This window comes from Podarcis liolepis (genome assembly GCF_965112155.1).
Source record: "Podarcis liolepis genome assembly, chromosome: 2".
Classification (NCBI taxonomy): domain Eukaryota; kingdom Metazoa; phylum Chordata; class Lepidosauria; order Squamata; family Lacertidae; genus Podarcis; species Podarcis liolepis.
In genome coordinates, this window is record NC_139555.1 from 49,821,936 (window position 1) to 49,845,230 (window position 23,295).

The 23,295-nt window shown below is 40.3% G+C and overlaps 1 protein-coding gene across 12 annotated transcripts in view; it reads left to right on the top strand.

The window, feature by feature from the left end:
- Positions 1 to 23,295, top strand: part of KCNIP1 (potassium voltage-gated channel interacting protein 1) — a 565,439-nt gene that overhangs the window by 513,430 nt on the left and 28,714 nt on the right. The gene's annotated exons all lie outside the window — the stretch shown is intronic.

Below are 23,295 nucleotides of genomic sequence, written 5' to 3' on the forward strand. Positions count from 1 at the left end.
GTGGCTTTGTTTGGAGACACTCTTATAAGCTGCTTTGAGGGTTTACTGGAGGTGCAAAATGGAATCTTCAAAGTAAATAAGCACGTTCTCGTTTGTATTATATCTTCCATTGCTGTTCTGATTTTCCCACTGTTGCTACAGTCCTCAAGTCATTTGCTTCAAAGACCTCCCACTGAGGTCAGTGAGAGGTTAGTTTGGAATGAACAGTTGGAGGATTGTGACTCCACTACACCAGATTCTTCCCCTTGGCCAGAACTGTGCAAACTGGTATACGGAGACAGTAATCTGATATCTCATGCTGTTTTAACTTCTCGGGCTGGCTTTATTTCACATTTCAATAGCCGCAGGCTTTAATAGCCTATTGATTTCCACGGCACATATATGAAGGCCATATTCTTGATCTCTTAATCTCTGAGGGATAAGCACTTTCTTACCATTACACTCAAAGTATTAGTAGTTAGAATTACTTCATTGCTGCATGGTATAACTATAATAATTTCCTGTCTGTATTAAACTTTAAAAATACACACATTGCTTTGCAGATCAAGTGCCCCTGCCTGGTGGCTGGCTTTGCATTCACTTTATAATCCCCAGCTGTGGATATATTCTCCTGCCAAGGATTTTGTGTGCTTGCGTGTATGTCTGTGAGCGTTGCAGATATGGCTATAGAGATTGATAATTGGCAACACTAGAAACCTACTTTGAACTGATGCACCGATGTGAGGGACAAACCACACAACCAGAGCTTGTCACCTCTCACACCTGGCTGATGCACAACCAATAGCTGACACTGTGAGTGCATTTACACAGGTGTGTGTGTGTTTCTTTTTCCTGGAAGCAAATAACACAGAAATGAGCATTAAATCTGCACTATGTTCTGCTGTATTTCTGGAAATGGCCTTCACATCATGTGAAAGTGCAGATATAATGCAAAAATCAGAAGTTAGAGAAATGTCAGGAAAACAGAATAAACTGCCATGTGAATGCAGTCCGTATTACCCTCCAGGGTAGGAACTGGCAAAGCTAGAGGATTTCCTGCAACTTACCACTGTAGGCAACAGATACTGCTTCTAGGCTCTACCCTCAAATCAAAGTGAGCCTGGGCAGGATGGGTCGTCCTCTTATATATCTGCTGAGATTGACAAGGCATCTGACCCTCACCTGAATCTCATAGCTCTGCTGTAGCTGCCTCTGATTAGTTATCATTTAACTCTTGGGAAAAATAATTAGCATCACATGTCATGTGCATGGAAGTTGCCAAACCAATTAACCAACTAGAAGGATTACTGTTAATAACACCAATTTTCCTATAACTTGATATTGATGGATAGTTTTGACAAACTGCAAAAGCATTTTTAGTTTGCTTTCTGTTGCCACCCTGGAACTTTTCTTTATTAATGCCACTTTGTCCTCAGTGCATGTGGGCTAAAAGATAAATGAAAAAGATAAATGGAATGTGGATAATTACTGAATTTTTCTCCCACAAGATGATGCGATAGCCACCAGTTTGCATGGCTTTAAAAGAGGATTAGATAAATTTGTGAAGGATAAGACCATCAATGGCAACAAGTAACAATGGCTACCTCTACCTCCACTGTTGGATGTGATATGCCTTTGAATACTGTTAAGTTGTGGGTGAACATATCAGACGACACAGCGATTCTTCAAACAGCTCTTGTTTATTCACAGGCCAGGACAGAACTGAACTGAAGGGTTCAGTTAGCCTGCTTATATAGAGCTCCAGTACAATGTTACTGTAACAACTTTCTAAAACTATCCAATCACTAAACATCACTTTCGATCCCTTATTTGCATAACTATCTACAGTATTCCCCTGCTGGCCCAGGGTGAGAACTTCAGTACATAACAAATACCAGTTGCTGGAATTCGCAAGTGAGGAGCTTGCTGTTGTCCTCCTGGGATTCCCATAGGCATCTGTTTGGCCACTGTGAAAACAGAATGCTGGACTGGATGGTCCTGTGATCCAGCAAGGCTTCAGTTCTTATGAAAGCCTTCATATGGAAAGACAGCAGCCAAGGAGGAGCTCTGATACCACTTCATAGCGATCACCAAACCTACCGCCGAAGTAAAAAGTCAGTGTTGCTCATGCTTGCTCATTGATGAGGTCAAGCACTGCTGCTGCTTTAAAATCCCATGTCCTCTAAATTTTCATGTACATCACAGTAACACAAGAGCTGATATGTACCAAGTCAAACCATCTAGCTCAGCAGCTCTCCAAGGTTTCAGACCCAAGTCGTATACAGGACCTTCTGCATGCAAAGCAGGTGCTCTGCCACTGAACTACAATCCTCCACAGGAGAAGTGTATCAGGGCTGATGGTGCCACAGCAAAATTGTAAGTGACATGCAAGGCCAGGTTTCATCAAATGGCATCTAGTAAAGGTGTTGTAGTTAGGAATCCATTCCTCAACTGCTAATATTTTGGTGGTGCTTATACTTTTGAGCACTGGTTTCAGGCTGATGTTTTATGACTCTGTCTGTGTGTCCCCCAGGGACTGAGAAAGATGGGGAATAGGGAGGTCAGCCAGTCATTGTGTTGCCCTGTTGGATGATGTGACAGCACACAAGTGTATCCTATATTCTTCAACTGAAATCAAAATTTAGCTTGTGGAACCTAAAAGCCAGTCTCTTGTTTATATGCATTGGAACTATTACTGTTACCACCTGCAAGCAAAGAAATTTCACAAACCCCTGGCCACGGCGTGCCAATTACTGCTCCCTGCACATCACTCTATTCAGGACCCGCTGAACAATGGGGAATGAATCCCAATCTCGCTATCAATATTGCAGTGGGGTTTTCTAAATGCTGCAGCCCAGCTAGTCTCAAGAGCAGGAAAATATTAGCTGAACAAGACCCACTGGGTTGAGAGTCTGGAGAAGAGGTCAGGTCACTTGCTTTTCTGCCTTTGCCTCTACATTCCCATAAACCTTAAAGCTGTCTTCTCTGTCTGGCAGTGTGAATGTGACAGATAGTGAGATGAAAGTCTCGTATCATAGACAAGCAATTCCTCTCTAAGCTAAATCATATTGACAGTTGTTCCCCTATGTTGACAGTGTGATCTTGCACATATCTACTCAGAAATAAGCCCTGCTGTGTTTAATGGAACTTAACCCAATAGTATTGCAGTATCCAATCATTTCCACATACAGCAACCTCTTGCTGTCTAATAGGACATCAATGAACTTCCACAGTACTTTGATGTGATCTTCCCAGTTCTCTTGATCAACCATGTAACTGGTACCCATGAAGCTATAGCACCCTAGCCAGACAGGTATGGTCTGCAATGATCATGTTTGGAGTAGTGATTCATCATGCCTTGCATACTCAGGGCTGCTTCGTACATAGGCAATCCTCAATTGAATGGCAACATCAAACAAAAATAGAATATGCAGAAGTATGTGTGGACTATTTTTGTGCTCATTGAGGGACTATTACTTTAGTGTAGAACAGTGTGAAGGCAATTTTGAGTTGATTTTGTTAACGTATTAATGATTACCAATTCCTGATCTAAAGAGCTCTTATGTACAGCCATATCTCATGTTACTTTTGCTTCATGTTATGTTTTTTCTGGTTTTGTCCCACGGCAACCCGGAAGTACTGGAAGGGGTTACTTCCGGGTTTCGCCGCTCACGCATGCGCAGTAGCGCCAAAACGCGCTTTGCGCATGCGCACAAGTGCCAAATCATGTTGTGCACCTGCATAGATACAGCGCTTCAGGTTGTGGGCTTTTCACATTGCGAACGGGCCTCCAGAACAGATCCTGTTCACAACCAGAGGTACCACTGTATTTCTTAAGAGCAGTTTGAGTGGAAGATGTAGAATGGGTGCAACTTTCTCTACCCCTGTGGCAACGTCGTAAGAGAATCAGTAACTGAGAGTCTAGCTACATTTTATGCTTAATGCTTCATACGCAGTTACACCTCATGTTTTTCTTAAATTAATTACAGCTGTGCAACATGTGAGAAGGGAAAGGCTATCTCCCCATGCTATGACCCCCGCAAAAAAAAAGAAACCTCCTCCATCAATAGTAACCTTGTAGCTGCATAGGGGCAGTGGTTGTGGAGGGTAGGATAAACCTCCCTCCCCCCCCCCCGACAATCCTGAAAGGAATCTCTTCACGGGTGTAATTAATATAAAAGAGAGAGAAAGATGTAGCTGCATGCTATGCATTGCGTGTGACATGTAATTTGACCCTCACAAATCCCTTCATTTGTCATGCATATGTTGACCTTACAGGAACCCTTTTTAGGCCTTGAGTGGTGGATTCATTTGCACCCTAGTTGGTACCTTAGCACCAGAGGAAATGTAGTATGAAAAATAGGCATAGCACATCCTGCAATCACTTTGGTGTTTGTGAATATCAAAGCCTTGATAACCTTTCTAAGTCATTTCCAGCTGTATGTAGTTTTTAAGGAATAAACATCCTTTAATGGAATAAAACTCTGTGCAGATGTTATTTGAATGCATCATGAACGCCTGAATGTTTGTGAAGAAGCTCCTGTGCAGTGGGGGGAACCCAGCAATTTGGTACCAATGTCTCTACAGGGATATTTATTGGGCTGAAACATTGAGTTCTCTTTAGCAATAAATTCCTTGGGGTGAGGAAGACACTGCAATCATTCTTGTGATTGAAGGATTTTCCTTCCAAACTCAAGGCCATGACCAATAGTTCTGCATTTCCTCAAGCCCTTCCTCCCACCACCTTCAGCAAAAAATACCATGGGACATGAAACTCCACAATTATTTCTTGACTGAAGCCAAAGTTGGTCTTATGTGAATAGTTTGCACAGATTCTAAGTACCTATGAAAAAAAAACTTCAATTGGATTTTTTAAAAAAGAAATATTAGTATCATGAAACCTCTAATCATGCTTGCACAAAACTCTATGAATTCCACTTTAAACAGTATTGCTATGAGTTGTGGGGGGAGGAAGTATTTGAGATCTTTCTCACTTCTGGATCAAGCAAGGGTTAAGATATAAACCAAGCTAGCTTCCTCTGTTAAGGATTAGTGATGAGCCTGGGTGATGAGCCATTAAGAGAACAAAGGAAAGGGGGCTGGAAAATGTGTTCTGTGCAAGATGACAGATGGGTGAGGGCCCACCGTCAACTCAAGGGTAGTGAGAAGGACAAAGCCTTAGTTGAAAGTTTGTAATGATGTGACCTAGAACTCAGGAAGCAGCAAGAGGGACAGAGAGCAATGTTAGATGTCTTTTTGAATCCAAGGCTGCTGCTATGAGAGAAACAAGGCCTTTTTGGGGTGTTAATGCTGTAAACCCCTCCATCATAGGCTCAGGTTGTATATATGTATAAATAAGCCATATTTCCTAAAGACACCACAGACTCCGCTGTGCCTTATTCCAAAAGGAAACATGAACCCTGAGTAAGTGCCTGGAACCCCTGGAATCAGAGATTGAGGTGGCATGCTACAGTATATAGGTTTTTATAGGTGTTGGGCAGGAATGTGAAGGCATTTACTTTGAGTGTATTTAACAAAGAGCTGAAGTACTGACTGAGGTGGTGAAACCATCAACCACTTTTCGAATGCTTTGACAAGTTAGTGTCAGAGAGTGCAGTTTACTGCTTTCTCAGGGATTACTTTGATATGTACGGTTAGGCCAGGAGGTTGTAAGGCAATTAAGTAGTCTGTATTTTTTACTAGCTTAATCAATAAACCTCAAGTTTTATGAAATGCTAGCTTATTCTGTACAACTGTAGTCCTCCCTGAAGCCTTTATCCATTTAGAGTTATATTACTCCAGCGAAGGAGTGTATATAACTTAATTCAGGAGAAAAGTGTGGACTTTTATGCAGTTACAATTAACAATCCAACTGGCAGTGTCTTTTTGTCTTAGGAACAGTCATATCAGGAGAAGCCACTCTGAGTACTGATCAGCTTTGCTAACTGATTTAATGACTACCCATGGCACCATCCTTTTCGGTCTTTGCCAACGGGAGGAACAGCACATTTTAAACTTATGGTTTGTAAATAGAACAAGGGGACGTGTCTGGAACTTGATGAACCAGGATGATAAGTGCCCAAAAGCACAGCTGGTTTGGAGCAAACACTTAACAAGTCATTGATCAAACCATAATACTAGAGGAGACTTTATAATGCACTTTATTGTACATTTTGCCAAAAACTATAAACAGAGGCTACTGTGTTTCAAATTCAAGAGTGCTACAAAGTCAGTTATAAGGTACGATTGAATGATTTGTTTAAACTTTCTGATCATGCCCTCTTTGCAATAAAACCACTATTTCAAGCAAGTATACTATAGAACTGTAAGTAAACTAAGCTGCTTGGGCTATTGATTACAGGGGAATCCCCACTTTCATGGGGATTCTGTACCAGGACACGGGCAAGTGGGGATTCCCCTGTTCCACCCCTGCCCAGTTCTGCTCCTGCCCCATTTCAGCACCAAAAATAGTGCACATGTTGATTGCACACAAGTGGGGAGACACCTGTACATCGGTTTCCGCCCAGGTTTGCATCAGAAGTCTTGAGGGTTGGAGTAGAATGAGAAAGAAGCAAGAATTATGCACCCCAAGGGTAAAACCAAATGCACACATGATTAAAATGATTAAAAAATAAATACCCTGAAATAAACCAAGACATTTTTCAAATAGTTTTGTAGCTCGTGTAATTTTCTGGCATTAAGGCAAAACAGCGCATTTCCCCTCTCTGGCTTTTACCTTTTTGTTCCCTTGGGATACTGAATATTCTGTGCAGCTCTACTTGACTGATACATTTAATCAAAATTTATACAGATGAAAAATGAAAGGCATGAACAAAATAAATTCTAAATGCAAACGAAGACTAACAGGCTCTTCTCAGATACATTGGAAGACTTAGTTATGTGCAGTCTGCAGTCTGTAAGATATTTGAGACCAAACAGCTTAAATTTTGGCCTGATGAATCTTGTGTTACGCGGTAATTGCAAAATGCTAAACTGGTTTTTCTCTTCTTCTTTATGAATTTCTGTGCAATAAACATTTTTGCTAAGACTAACTTATATGAAACATGGAGATATAATACTATGGGGGTTGTGGGATGTACTCTAGATGCACCATAATGACACAACAAACATCTTGCTAACAGCTAGGGATGCATGAAATGTGTTCCTTTATTTCTCTGGAGCTTTCTACTTTTCTGCCATACAGTCTTGGATATTTGTAGGAATTCCGTGGAATGTATTGGATAAACTTGCTTTTAGGAACTGTGCACATTAATTGGATAAGCATTCAAATTAGATGCTGCCTTTTGCATTCAATAAGATAAATGTGAATTCCCATTTTTTAACAGCCAAAGGTTTGTGCATCCAATCCCCTTCTTCCTTTCCCCTACAAAGGAAACTAAACTAAATTGGATTGAACAGAATGTGGTTTGGGGGGAGAATGGGCCATACCAGTGAAACTATGATTTCTGGCTTGGGAATCAAAGCTGCCAAATTACTATAGTATCTTTAACACACTACTTAAACAAAGCAAGGTCACTCTTTTTCTCAATTCACATTGAATATGGGGAAAAATCCATTAAAATACAGTATTTCATCAGAAACAACAGGATAGATTGTGACTAATGTCTACACGCTGCTCCCCAAACCAGCAATGGGTGTGCAGGTTTAATTTAAATGGATGTTCAGGAGGCCTCTCGGAAGTGGTTGTAAAAGGCAAACTTATACAAGCTGCTTTTATTTTTCCAGTGTAATGCATAATCGGAACAATCAGTGGATACTTTTGCATTCATGAACACACACACACACACAAAACGATTCAGCATGCAGTTGCAATTGTTATACCCCCCATCAGATAGTCTGCAATAGTGTCAAAGAGCTGCTTGGGGCAGGGGAGGAGTGGGAGTGGGGTATATGTGTGGAGCAGGAGAGGATACTGAGGCACAGCACCTATTTGTGCATGCAGTTCCTCATCAAGCTAGGGATATATTCTGAGAGGCCTCCACAGGATTGAAACAACCACTGCAAAAATGTATGATTACAATCTTCTGTCTTTGTGTTGATATAGCATTGAATGTTGGAACAGAGGGTTGGCACTGCCAAGATTACAGGGTGCTTAAGGGATTGGAAGGGAAAGCACCAAGAGTCAGTGTGTCATATTGTGAAACTATGACCCTAGACAGATTATTAGGAATTAAGCTTTCTGAACTCAGCTGACCTTTGAGCCTTCTAAGAGCTGTTGGTTTGGGTGGTATGTTTATGATTTGTGTGATTTATCCCCAAATTAAACTTACCTGCGCAAACTTCTTCTGAGTCAGGAATTTGCTGTTACTGCCTTGTTATGACTAGGTAGTCATGGAGGCTGGAGAAATGGACCTCTGTAATTCATAAAGTTGATTTTAAAAGCTGACAAAATTATCTCAATTTGATGGCCTATATTTCACAATAATTCCATCTTGTTGAGGCATTGTTTACTTTTTGATGCTTTTGCAAGCATTATTCCTGCTGTTGTAAGTGGGCTGTATCCAGTGTTAGTCATCCTCAAACAGCCCCATTGAAATTACTAGAGATGACTAAGTTAGGTTCCATTGATTGCAGTAGTTTTAGTTGGTTACAACCTAGTATGTTTAAGGCTGCCATTTCCTTTTCTAATGATGCACAGTCTTGAACTACATAAATTTAAGAGGCATGCCAGTGGTTCTATTTTAAGTTGAAATATTCCATTAATTATTTCCAAGACCATCCTCCAATATCTAACTGTACTTTTAAATTTTCATTTCCCTTTGACCTCACTGCTTACATTCCCAGGGAGTATACATGCCACCTGCCAACTGAGTATACAATTTCATTCATCTGATGAAATATACTCCAGTCCGTAAAATCTTGTACCATAATAAATGTGTCAGTTTTCAAGATGCCACAAGAGACATAGTGCAGCATTTGGTCAACATGGACTAACATAGCTTTCAACACCTTTTTTCCTCCTTCCTCTCCTACTAGTGAGTAATTTCCACGACTTTCAATGCTGTTAGTAGGTAAATGGTGCAATCCCATAGTTGTGTTTTATACTCTCATTATAAATGCTCAGGCCAAGCTGTTTCTGTTCTAGGTACTGCAGAGATGTGTGTGACCAAAGGTCTACTTTTGGCTTAGCCCTACTCCTGTGCAGTTTAGTGCCAAATAAATGTATCCATTAATTGCTTCAATTCCATCAACAGTCTTGCCCTCTGGCTGCAGAAACGGCATGGCAAACAGATAAATCCAGTTTTGTTGAGGAAATTTGACTGGGGGGCTCAGAACAATTATATGGTCAATTTAAATCAAACATGATTGTCTCAAACATCATTACCTTGCAAGGGCTTTAAAACTAAACATTTGAGCCCTGAACTGACAGCAAGGGTCCCTGTTAGCTTAAAGGCTTGTTTAATCTGACTAATCTTTCTTCCTTTCATTGTAAATTGAGACCAATGTAGAAGAAACAAAGAGAAATGCTACAAATGTCAATGGGCACAATCCAGCCAAAGTCAAGCACTTTTACATTGATTTTTGCTGGGGAGATTCGAGCACAAGCTTAACTCCCCCACTGAACTCAATCAGACTTAAAAGTGGTTAACTTTGGCTGAATTTCCCCCAAACATTATTTTTCAGGGCCTGCATGGTCACTTTGGTTCTACCATCCCACTTTCCCTCTGTGCCTGCTTACCTGTGAGGAAATCCCAAAGTTGTGCTATTAAAGAAATTCCAGCTCCGTTCTGCATTAACATCCTGGACCAATACTCTCTATTAATTCAATTAACCACAAGCCCATATATTGTTGTTAGGGCTCCTCTGTTTGCCATGCCTCTTTCCCCCAGGGAAACCTGATATTTAGTACTGCATTGGAACAAACGGTAAATGGGTTTGCTTCAGGGAAAAGCAGTGGGGCAAGGGCAAAACCTCTTGGACCCATGTGTTCTAGGCAGGGGGCAAGTGGAAGTGTGGATGAGTCCTTAGTCTCTCACTAGAGCCATTGGGTCTCTCTCTTTCTACTTTCTGCTGCTGACATCTCTGGCACCTGCTTTGCTATCTAGTACCATGCCTTTCATCAGTTATTTTGCCTCACCAATAAAAATATGGGTTCCTGAGCAAAATCCCTTTCACGGATGACAAAGAAGTATCCTTCCCTGGCTCTGACTACTAGCTACTACTTCCCCTATCCTGTTCATCCCTCACACCTCGGAGTAGGTGTGCCCCCCTCCCCCAAGACTAGGAGTTATTTTAGTTACAGAGATGAAGGAACAGCCAGCTCACACCCTTTCCTCTCCAGGAAGCAAGGCAACTTGCTTTCCTCACTTTCTTTGTGCTGTGTAGAAACCTATGTAGAAACCTTTGATACAGGTGTGGAATGTAGCTAACAGTAGAAAGGTAAGATTTGCATTGGTTGCCCTGCCCATTTTTACTTCTGGCCCCACTCACTTTTGCCTTTGGGTCTGTCTGCCACTGGAATACAGCCCTTTGAAAGTTGCCCTCAGGGAATGTGGCCTTTGAATGGGAAAAGTTTGTGCACCTCTGGGATACAGGGACCATATTGATATTTCTAAAGTTCTGTTTCCAGGTCCTTGGGCACAGCCAATCACAAGAGTTGCACCTACCTAGGGAAAATACTTTAACAGCTCTTGTTAAGCTGTCACAGTGCTAACTACTACTTGAGTTCTTCAATTTCTCTGAGAGACAGCAAGGTTTGCTCAGTTTGTGTGTCAGACTTAGTTGAAGGGAAACATAGTCTCCCCACTCTGACAAGATGGAGGACTAGTGAAGATGGATATTTTAGAGAGGCATTGCTGTGACAGGATTGGTGTACAGTCAGTTGGTCATATCAGTGAGCAGATAACATTCCCTCTGAGAAGTTCCTGGGTAAGCGCCGCTCTGACCCTGGAAACGGGCTGCTAGCAGGATTGATTTTTTTGGAACGTCCATTGACAGCGTTTAGAATGTTCATTGACAGGTAGCTAAACAAGAGAATACGTTGTTTCTACTGTCAACGGTTGTTTTCAAAAAAAAGGAGGAAAGTAACTGAAAATTGAAACTAACTTTGGATTATTGAAACTGTGTTTAAAAGAGGACATACTGACCGATACAAATAGAAACTGTTTTCCCCTAGTGGAAGCTTTTGAAATTGGTTACTTTACAGGAGCTGGGCTAGGGGAATTTCCAGCTGCAAGATAAAAAAGTGTGAGACTTTGGAATTGACCTTGAATCTCTTAAGTGTTATGGCAAACGGAAAGGAAAAAAACAGAGGGGATGTCGACAGAAGAGGCCTTAGTGGCTGCATTATTGAAAATAAACGATTCGCTGGAGCAACTTCACAAGAAAACAGACGTGATAAATGTGAAAATGGATGCTGCAAATATTGAAATTGACTTAATCGTAGAAAGCTTAAATAACTTGGGACAAAAGGTGAATACCAATTCAGAAACCACCCAGAAACTGACACAGGAATCTACTCTGATATGGCAAACTGCAGATGAAGTCAGGGAAAAAACCCTTGCTGCTGAATCTGAAGCAATACAACTGGAGAGGAGAGTCCCATCCATACAAAGACAACCTGATGAACATAAGCTGACATTTGTTATGATTGAACTTAAAGAAGAACAGATGAATTTGAGGACCAGAGCCCTATCTGAACTGGAAAAGGAAAGCTTGACAGAGTTTCAGGAAGCGACAGGACTAACATTGGTTGAGAAAGAGAGGTATTTGGGGGTTAGTATGACCGCCAAAAATGTGAATCTGTTTAAGGATAACTGAAGGATGTTGGATTGAAGAGAAGGGGGATTTGGAAATATGGAGAAATCTGAAGTTGTTACTGTGGGCCGAGTTACTGTGGTGGGGATGAAGGCTGCTGTGTTGCTGGGGATGTTGCTTTTGTTTCAAACATTGCAAGCTTTGGATGGGATGGATTGTTTCAGGAGGTGGCAGAGGGATGTTTTTAGAGTTGTTTGGCAGGGCAGGAAGCCTCGAGTAAAACAAGATATTGATGGATGCCAAAGAAGGAGGTGGACCTGCCCTGCCAGACCTTTAAATTTCGTTGTGAACCATCTGCTTTTTGCTGGTTGAGAGAATGGCTTCTTCTTGAAAGCACTGAAGTGTTGGATAATGGCAGACGAAGTTGATGGACTATATGGAATTGGCGGAAATGACTGGCAAGATCCGAGACCAGGGAGAAGAGTCGGTGGAAGAAGATTGGGAAAAGTTTAAAGACTATTTATAGAAACATTGTAAAATTAAGGAATGTTAGAAAAATGTTGGAATGAACTTATATGGCTTTAGTAGAATGTCATAGGGAATTAAGTATAAATAGATTAATAGAAAATTAAAGGAAAAATAAGGCAAGAATTTGTTAAGTTAATTATAGGATAGAAAACAGAGTAAGATGGAATGGAATTGCTGAAACAATTAATAGAAGTGGAATACAAAAAGGGAGGTGTGAGGAGGTCGCTGGAAATAAGTGAATGAAATATAAGATATTGAAAATGTTTGAGGTGTTTTTAAATTGTTTTTGTTGGTTTTTGCTTTGTTTTGTTAGTCCATGTAGCGTTTTTGTATTGCATTGTATTTGTATTGTTTTTTCTCTTTTCTTTTTTGTTTGTAGTGTTGTGTTGAAAATGTTGAAAAAGTAATAAATACCATTTTTTTAAAAAAGAGAAGTTCCTGGGTAAGGCCTGCAATCACTTGTTCTTGATGCAAATGTTGGGTCCCTTCCCATCTGCTTTTTATGCTACAGATAAACCCTTTTTGTCATCCAGTCTCTCTCCCACATGCTTTAGTTCCTGAGTCCTTCTGTTAAGTCTTCCTGTATTTTATTGGAATGAACTTATTTCCTTCCTTGCAGCTGCAGCTCCTCACCCCACCTGCCACATATTTTCCTGAGTTCTACCAAACTGCTCTTTAAGCTTACTTTGTCTTTCACCAGCAACGGCTATCTTTTCTTTATTATCATATTCCAAGGATAATAATGATTATGATGCTACTCATGTAGGCTAAAGGTGTTCAAAGGATTTCACATACATTATCTTGCTACTCTTTCCTATTGAACTGGCTACTGATACCATATCTGAATTGGGAGGAGGGTGTTTAAGGCTGAAAACCCCCAGTGGGTTGTTTAGGCTGCTGTAATACATTTGTGGCTGAAATGAGTCAGGGTCTTCCCAGCTCACAGCTCCCACTTTTAGCCATTATTCTGTGCTACACCATCTTTCAGTAACAAGTAACCAGCAAACTGGCATACCAAGTCATCAAACTCAGTAACTTTTCTACACCACATTTAGTTTCTGTATTCTCCAATCGTTTTTATACTGCTGACAAAATAATCTTCAATTCTTAAATGCACTTCCAAAGCACAGATCTCATCTCCCCTAAATTGAGCTAGCTGACATTTTTGCACAGACACAAATAAGAGTAAATGGAGATTTAGAAAAGGTATATATGCTTGAGACCAGTTTCCATGTTGCACCTTATTTTTTTATTCTGTTCTTCCAAAGATGACTTATTATTAGGCAGTATTCACCTAACAAACCTCAGCAGTACACAAGAGTTTCCACTTGTGCAACAGGGCTTTCCCCTCTCTCCTCCCCGTTTGCCGCCCCCACTGGAGAATTGTTCTACCTTTCAACTTGAATTGCTTGCATAGGCTGAACATTTATAACAGTGTGACACTTACTTCCACCCATGCTTTATGTTCAAATTTTAAATTAAGTAAACTTAGCTAATTCAATTTTGATTATGAATTCTATAATGATAAGGAAACACACAGTGCCAGTTGGGTTGGAAAGACCAGGGTAGATGCAGTAGTATTTTATTTTATTTATTAAATTTATATCCTGCCCTGCCTCCCAAAGGAATCCAGGGCAACAAATAACAAGTGCTAAAACAATGGAAAACATCATAACCAGTTCCAGTATAGATGTAGATACCCCCTAGGGCCTAGGATCAGTCCATATCTAAGTAGGTCCCATGCTGCTGCATTCACTCTCATGTTTCTCGTTTTTCCTATGCATGTAGGAGACCCTCCTGACTGAAAAGCCCAACTTTCAATTCTTAGTTTTCTTCTCTTTTATCATTGTTGCATTGTCTTGAATGTTCTGCAGTTAATTTACATCAGTGGGGAGAAAATGCAGAGCTGGTGCTGGAGAACAAAATACCCTCATTTGAGTGAGTTACAGCTTAATCCACATGTGCTGAATTGAAATGCACCACTGGGAGCTTCATCCATAGCAGGCAAGTTGTCATGACATCCATCTTTGTTCTGTCTGTCGCACAGTGAGATAAAATACAGACGCCTGATCCTGGGTCAGAAATTGACTTCATTTTTGAAATGCAAGTAGAAAGATGTTCATCATTCCGTCCCTGTCCCCAAAATTGCTTCATTCACAAGAACTCTGATATCACAAAGACTGCCTGCCCTTCTGTTAGGCAATCACTTCTGATGCCTCAGTTCAATCCATTATATTTACCATTTGCCATTTGCTTCCTTCATTTTTCTGCCCAGATGCTTAAAACATGCTGACACAACGAAATCCAAGGCATTAATAAATCAAGAAACTCTACATGTCTAAGGTGCTTTTCAATGAGGTCAAACCCTTATTAACTACAAGAGTTCTGCAGGGAATAAGGCATTCGTTTGTAATGCATTATCTGGGCTCTTCATAGGTAGTTCACCCTAACCTTTCCAAGAAAGTGAAAAACAATTAAAGCTGAATTACTTCATTCATAATTCAGAGTGCTTGGGTGAGGGCTTCATTTATTAAGGACATTGTGGAGAGTCTTTCAGATCTACTTATAAAAATGGATCACAGTTTGAGACCTGTGACCAGCCCTTGGTTGCATACTCTTTTCAGGCTTCCAAGTGTGTTTCAGTTTCTGCTCCTACAGCTCTAGCACAGCCTGAAGTAAGAAGAGGTCTCTACTAAAACAGAAACTGTGTAGCACCTGATGGCTAGTTCCCAACTCCATTCATACAGGACTACAACACTGTAATCTGGATCCCCCAAAATTATTGTATCTGTTCCAGGAGGAGATGGGACCTAATTCTAATCTAAACCACAGATGGGAAAGTTGTGGCCCTTCAGATGATGTTGGACAGTTCCCATCTGTCTGGACCATTGGCCAGGATGGCTGGGACAGATGGGAGTACTAACTATGGAGTGTAACATTCCCTGGCAGGCATTTAGTTAGTAATTGTTTTGAATCAATTACTTGCTGTTACTTGTACACGGCCTAGCTTCAGTGTTAAAGTGCAACACCTAACAAAAATAATGTCTTCAAAAACCTGTCAGAACTACATAATGGATCTTAAGGGCCCAGCAGCTTTATTTTCTTCAGTAGTCAGTACATTTTCATTAGCTGGTTCTCTGTCTCTGAAGATCTTTCTGCTCAGGGGCAGAGTTTAGTATCTCTATTAGCTGTTCCTCATCTCTTCCTTCCAGTGCTTCTTCAAATGGTGAAATGAGCAAGCTGCTAAGCAGAAATTACTTCAATAAATGTATTTTATCATTCATGTATATCAATACAAACGTGAAGATTAATTAGGGTTTTGGATTAGGTGACCCTCAGCGGTCCTTTCCATCTCTACAATTTTATGATTCTATACTCAGATCATATCAGCCAATCTGGTAGGATAATAATAATAATAATAATAATAATAATAATAATAATAATTCAGTTTCTTCAGCACCAGTAGTTGGTACATAAACTTGGATTACTGTGATGTTAAAAGGTCTGCCTTGGATTTCTGAGGATTTTCTCCCAATCTATATAAGCTTCTTTAATATGTGAATCTAAGGAAGGAAGCATGAACACAAGGGAAATGCACAGGTGTGCAGTAATGGTGCACACTTTGCACACAAATTCTGATTGCATACTGTGTGGCAGCTCTAAATTGTCCCTTTAAAAAGCCTTTGGCCTTTATTACATTATATTACTTATTAGGTGTGCAGTGCCTTTTGTTAGTGGCTCATGAATTGCTGAAGTGTGCTTCAGTGACTGTGTGATCCCACAGCAGATTTGAAAAATGAGCTCAGCAATTTCCAAACATCTCAGAGGAGCTCTGTATAACCCTTGTACCCCTATAACCATTACCTTGGGATAGCACTTGCTTGTGGAAAGCAATTCCAGTGTTAGCAAATGAGTCATCTGTGGGGCGCCCAGTGGCTGTTAAAGAACAGCCCACTTCTGAATTCAGGCTCTCTTATGGTAGATTCAGAAGACAGACTTCTAACATTGCTAGACCTGATTCCCATAAGCAGTGATTATCCTTCAGAGATTATGTACCACCAGCAATACACCCCTGGACAATAAACAATACAAGTCCCCCTCCAAGCGTTTTAATATTTCACTTTGTACTTCGAGATAATTTTGAGTTACGATAGTGTTGGCACGTAAAGCTGAACTAATGTTCCAAGGGGTATCCCTTGGAAGCGCCATGTAAGTCATCTGCATGTAGAGAATATCTAGGATAGTTTAATAGGCCTAATATCAGCATTTACACAAACAGTGTGACAAATGGGTAGGTGTAAATAGCACATTGTTTCAATAAGAAATGCAAGTGTCTGTGCTTTGGTAAGATGAATTAACAGCATCATTAATACTTAAGGAATCTCTAGCCAACAGTGTCCAAAGGGGCCTGTAGGTTGTCCTTGACCATAGGTGCCCACTCCTTGGGGCCTTGGGTGCCTGAGCACCCACAAAATTCCCCTTGAAGGGGCTGGGCACCCACAAATTTGGTGCCAGGGCCATGCATGCTGTATCGCACCCATGGCCCCGGGCACCCACAGTTGCGGGGCCAAGCAGGCATTCCAGTCCTTGACAATAATAGCCAACCTCTGAGTCCCCCTGAATCTGAAGGGTGGAGGGTGGCTACAACTGAGAGATCCTTTTCCGTAGTACTTCTTCCCCCCACAATTCTGTTTAAACCTAATTGTGTAAGATAAGGTAAAGGTAAACTATTCCTGGACAGCTAAGTTCAGTCAAGGGCAACTATGGGGTGTGGTGCTCATCTCCCTTTTCAGGCCGAGGGAGCTGGCATTTGTCCACAGACAGCTTTCCGGGTCAGGTGGCCAGCATGACTAAATCATTTCTGGTGCACCAGAACATTGTGACGGAAGCCAGAGCACACGAAAACGCCATTTACCTTCCCACCACAGCATTACCTATTTATCTACTTGTACTGGTGTGCTTTCAAACAGCTAGGTTGGTAGAAGGTGGGACAGAGCAATGGGAGCTCACCCCATTGCACAGATTCAAACTGCTGACCTTCCAACAGCAAGCCCAAGAGGCTCAGTGGTTTTGACCACGGCACCACGCACTCCCTCTAATTATGTATGCTGCCTAGAAAGTCATGTTAAAAGGTGATTGGAAAATGCAAATAATAAATAAAATATTTTTTGTTAGAAAAGCTTCTGAGATTGTGCATGTGAATTGTTTTGAAGACTTAAAAGGCACACTATGAATGCTGGGCTATGTAAGAAATTGTGGGCACAAAATGTTGGGTGGTGGGACTCCTATAATTTAGATGTGAGTGGCTCACCAAGTAAAATAGAGTGGAGAGTGGCAGCAATTGCCTCCCAGCCAGTTTGGTGTTCCTCTTGGTGTGTCTGTAAAGTCTTGACTGGCTACTACTGCACCCCTCCCTCTTCTAGTATGCAGCAGCAATGCTGCTGCTGAGAGACTACTGAGAGCCTGTCTTACATTCAGAGGAATGTCAAGAGCGATCACCCATCAGGCATGTTGGAATAATTTGAAGCCCATCAAACTATGAATAAATAAAACTCCATTATTTGCCCCCCCCCTACACCTTCGTCATCCTTCTCAGCCTCGGCCAAAGGTGTGCCAAAGAGTGACCTTTGGGGGCAAGGTACTGTAAGTTTTCCTTCTGTTTTTTGGTTCCACGTTATGGTGTGAGCCAACTGACTCACGCCATAGGGCAGGACACAAAACCCCTCATCCTTTTGGTTCTGTGCTCTGGCATGGCCAGAGCATGAAGCCAAAATGGGACGTCAGGTATTGGGATCAGAAGTCAGGGCAGCTTTTGTCAATCTAGGATGTCCCACTTAAAATGGGACAGTTGTGCAGGATGACTTTTCTTGGCCTACCAAGGCTGCTACTGTGAGAGGAAGAAACCATGATGCTATCAAATTTAATTGCACTCTGCATTTGTTTGTCCTATCGTGATGAAATTTCACATTTTTTGTGATCAAACATACTTTATTCTTTACTAATGAAGTGCAGAGATCAATGAGTCCTGCTGTGTAAATATGAGAAAGAGCAGCAGGGTCACTTGCTATCGTCTTATTTTGATGATAATTTATTATTCACTTAATTAGCTAAATGGTTTTCTTGAGCCAATAGGGAGTAATTTGAAAAATATTCATACTCGTATATTTCAATAGGTCATTTGCAGCAATCAAATAATGAAACCGAAGTTCCCTTTATTGGAAATGAAGTGTATTAAAAGTAAATCCACAGATCAAAGGCCAAACCAAAATGTATTGGCAAAGTGAAGAGAATGGATGTGGTACACAGAAGATGAATATGATAATTCCTGCATAGTTTCTCTATGTTTGCATGTTTGTTTGTTGTAAGTATTTTTAAACCGCCCTTTTACCATGTGTCTGCGATAGTATACAAACCAAATAAGAATGCAATCATAATAGTAGTAGTAGTAGTAGTAATAGTAATAATAATAATAATAATATAATAATGTTTTGAAATTATACTCTGCTTGATATATTGAGAGCTTGATACTGAGAGCTTGAAAAATGTGGGGATTCTGTGACTGGGAGAAACTGGTTTGCTTGTGATTTTTTCCTGTGGAGTCATTAACAAATGTATTTTGAAAAAAGAAGAGTATTCTAATCATACAGTGGTACCTCTGGTTAAGTACTTAATTCGTTCCGGAGGTCTGTTCTTAACCTGAAACTGTTCTTAACCTGAAGCACCACTTTAGCTAATGGGGCCTCCTGCTGCTGCACGATTTCTGTTTTCATCCTGAAGCAAAGTTCTTAACCTGAGGTACTATTTCTGGGTTAGCAGAGTCTGTAACCTGAAGTGTATGTAACCTGAAGCGTATGTAACCCGAGGTACCACTGTATTGTGCAGCTACTGTTCAGGGAGTAGCACAGGGAGTAAATGGTTGCTAATGCATTTTGTATTCTTGGAGTTGCACTATGGTGTTAACGCCAGATAAGCTGAGCAAACAAATTGCTCTGCATTACCAAACTGGTCAGAGGTGGTAGGGAGTTATTCTTCAGGCAGTGCAAAATTAGAGAAGTTATATTCAGTGAGAGAGGCAAGCATGAGACATTATAACAATCCCTTGCTTTTATACAGGTGGATAATTCTCATATTTCTGGGGTTAAGTGGAAAAAGCAATTTCAATAGAACAGGAAATCCCTCATGCACGACTTATATCTCTTCATTTATATTTGCTTTAGTCACTGTGTGTACTGCATTGCAATCCTGACTTTTAAAAAGGATCATATCATCCACCCAGGCCATAAAAGAAATGTATTAGCTAACAGGGCCGCTGAATTACTGGATTTATTCAGTCTCTTTGTTGGGCTGTCTGAGTAATAAGAGAGTGTTGTTAACCTCTGAGAGTTCAATCTATAGATACACTTTTAAGAGCCAAAGTTAGTTTAGCATTGTATACTGAATGATGATTTCTGATCTCATTCACAGCAACATAAACAGTGTACACCTGTTCAATAGAATATAAAAGATACAGAATTGATAAGGTAGTTTTTCCTAGATTCCAAGCTTTTGACTTGCAATATGGGAACAAAACTAGATATGTATGAAGCACCATGTCCAATCCTTTGATATTTTGTTTTAAGCTACTTTGACAATATGTTTGAAAGATAGTATAAAATATTATTATTAAATTGAAAAGCAGTCACAGGAGGCTGCCAGTTACAGCACAGGACTGCTTAATCGTTTCCCCTCCTATGTGCATAGTTCCTGGGTGAAGGGGAAGTACTTGAAGAGGGGACTTCCTGTAGAGCTGAAGGAGTAGAGGGAGGAGTGTGGTTCTGGAGGCCAGTAATACATGCAAAACATGTTCAACTGCTGAAACATTTGCTAACTAAATAGGCTTTTTGTTTCATTTTTGCTTTAGTGATTGGTACATCCCCAACTTACCACTTTGTCATTTTCTTTCAGTATGTGAAATGTAAAGAGTTACTTCCTTAGATTCAGAGGCATATCCAAGTGAACATATTGTTCATATTATCACTGGCAGCCCCTAAAAATGAGGATTTATTAGTGCCACAAATTATACTGTTGTGACTCCACTAGGAAAATTCAAGCATATTTAAATGGAGGGGGAAAGCAGAGTAATTGAGATTTTAATTCATTCAAGATAGACCAAAAAGATATAGAACAGAAGGATCTGAAACAGCTCTTTTATGCACAGCCACCTTTCTCCTGCAAGAGAGCAGAGGCCACAGATGCTCATTTTGCGGGATTGGATGGCAGAAACTCTTTGGCAGAATGAAAATGTGCATCTTACAAAAAGTGGCCATGAAGAATAGAAGAGAAAACTATCTCTTATAAAATACAAGGGAGTGTGTCAGAATACTAAATTACCAGCAAACCAATTTCTCTATTTGCTTCCTTCAAAGGAAGGTTCATGAAAAATAACCAGAGCAACTATGGTAGATACCTGACAATTAGGGCAAATGCAAATGAGGGCAAGACACTTCTAGTCCACATATAGACACACACAAACATACATGTGAGCTGAATGTTAAAGAAACAATGTCTAATGCAAATTGGAATGCCTATGTACATTGTATCAGTGCATGGGTGATTAATGGGCTCATCCACACATCCGTTTGCCTCCCTGCTTTCCTCCAGGAAAACCCATAGTTTATTGCTGAATCAGACCATTGTTATTTGTTCTGTTTCAGTGGTAAAGAGTGAGTTTCCCAGGGGAAAGCTATGGGGCAAACACAAAAGCACTCAGACCTGTGCTTTCTAGGCAGAGGATGAGCAGAAGTGTGGGCAAGCCCAAGGTCAAGGCTGGGAAGTAGGAGAAGCAGTGAGCTGAATTTCTGCTCGTTGCCACTGTTTGAGCTCAATGAACCAATAGGTCTTCCACTGTAGGAACTGTGGACTTCCACTAGTTGCTAACTTTGCCAAGTATTTATAGATATAGATAGTACGTGTGAAATTGAATTGAAGAATCCTGAGTACTTACTGTTAACTTATTATGTAAATCTTGTTTATTAATATTTTGGTTTTTTATTATGTAAATCTCACAAGATTTAGGGAATCATGTTTGAACAGGCCTGTCACATGAAGCCATCAAGGACCAATTGGCAAAAAGCAAAAGCCTCTTCTTTCAGCACCCCTTTCTGAGAAAGGAAGAAGCCTGTCACCCCATCCAGATTAACCTTTGTCCCTCATTTTCATACTGCCATATATATTGTTTTGCTTCTTGGATTTGGAACTTCTTGAGGGCTGAAGAAGAGATTTATTATTACACTTCTTCCATTGGGGATTCTTTCCCCTTCACTGAATGAATCGTCAATGAGGGATCACAATTTAGGTTTTATGCATTAGTATATGTGGATTTCATAATTTGTAAGGTATTTTTAACCTTCTGAAACCTCTTGGTGTCAGTTTTGATGAAGAGTGGTATAAAATTGCCAATTTTCAGTCTTGCTGAAACCTGAAGTAGGGCTTCATTGTCTGATCTTAAGCTTTGGGGAAATCCATATTTATGGAGTCTTTCCCTGAAATAATCCATGTTGAGTTTTATAGGTTCAAGCCACCTTGGGTTAAGGAAAACTGGTAACCTATGCAACTTTATACCACAGGTGTAAAATGACTAGGCTAATTCTCACACATTGGGCAGGTGCATTCTTCAGCAGTCTAAGTTTCTGAATTATATTCAAGCAGAACACATTACAGTAGGTCAATCCACACATTGTAGCTTCCACAGAGATAATTGAGACCATGATAAAGTATCTAGTTTCCAGCAGGGATTCCTTAGCAGATCTTAGTTCTAATGTTTTACATGAACTCTAGCAAAGACCTAACTCAAATTAATCTCTGAGCTGAACATTGAACCATGCTAGGGGGTTCTGAATTCCCTCTAACAATCAGTACCTATTCTTACGAATGACCTGAAAACAAAGAAACAAACATTTTTAAAAGCATATCCCTAACCATTTCCAATATATTGTACCTCTCACTGTGAATTGTTTTTCAAAATATTTCTTGACTGTTTCTAGCCTACAGGGAGCTAGAGAAAAATCCCTACTTGGTATTGGTACCGAAATGAGATGAGGGAGGCAGAGATTTGTGAAGAAGTTTATAATAGTCACAAACCTATTTCTGTAAAAACCCACACTAATAGGATTTCTGTATTTCCCCTTTGGAACCTTCATTGCGGTGTTTTTTATTCATACTCCTAGCTAACTTTTCCTATTAAAGGCAAAGTAACTTGACTGACAACATCAGAATTCTGTGTATCTGTTTTGTTTCCCAAAACTCCAAATGTCATGTGGGCTTTTTACCTTAAACTTACTGTAGTATTTCTCTCTCTTTTTGTTTTAGTCTTTGTCCTTATAATCTGCAAAAACAGCAGCTGCAAAAACAACAACAAACCAGGAAATGCACATGTTAAGTAAAATGTCACTCACTATATGCATTATCAGCAGGAATTCAAAATGTAATCTGTTTTATACAGTGTGTTAATACAGCAGATCACATTTTTATTTACCTATTTGTCAAAAAGCATAAGAAATGAGCTGCAGCATGAATGTAGTTATAGCTCAATTAAGCTAGAATTAATTGATTTTCTCTTTGTTACATGTGTGTGTTTGTGAGTGTGTGCTGGAGGAAACAGAAATAATACTGCAGCACTATCACCCAATTCATGCTTCTCACATTCTTAAAATGGAATTCACACGAACAATATATGTAGGATTTTGCAAACTGCAGTTAACGGTGCTGGTGCAAAGTGACCTTGCAAATAGAACGGCAGACAGTTAAGAATACAAGTTTTCTTCACACATCCCCTAACTTTTGACTACACTTGGAGTTTCTTCCACCCTGGGTTAAGACAGAATTTGTTCTTTGTAGTTGATTAAATTGTGTATGCCCCTACTGAGAGTGTTAATAGAATTTTTGTCCAATTCCAAGGGGGCTGTAAATTGCAACACATTCATGCGACACCACAGGTTGCACTCGGACAAATGATGTATATAAGCAATCCACGGGAGACTTATTTAGTGGCTTTCAAGGGATGGGGAAAAACTGGTTGTTGTGGTCTGGAGA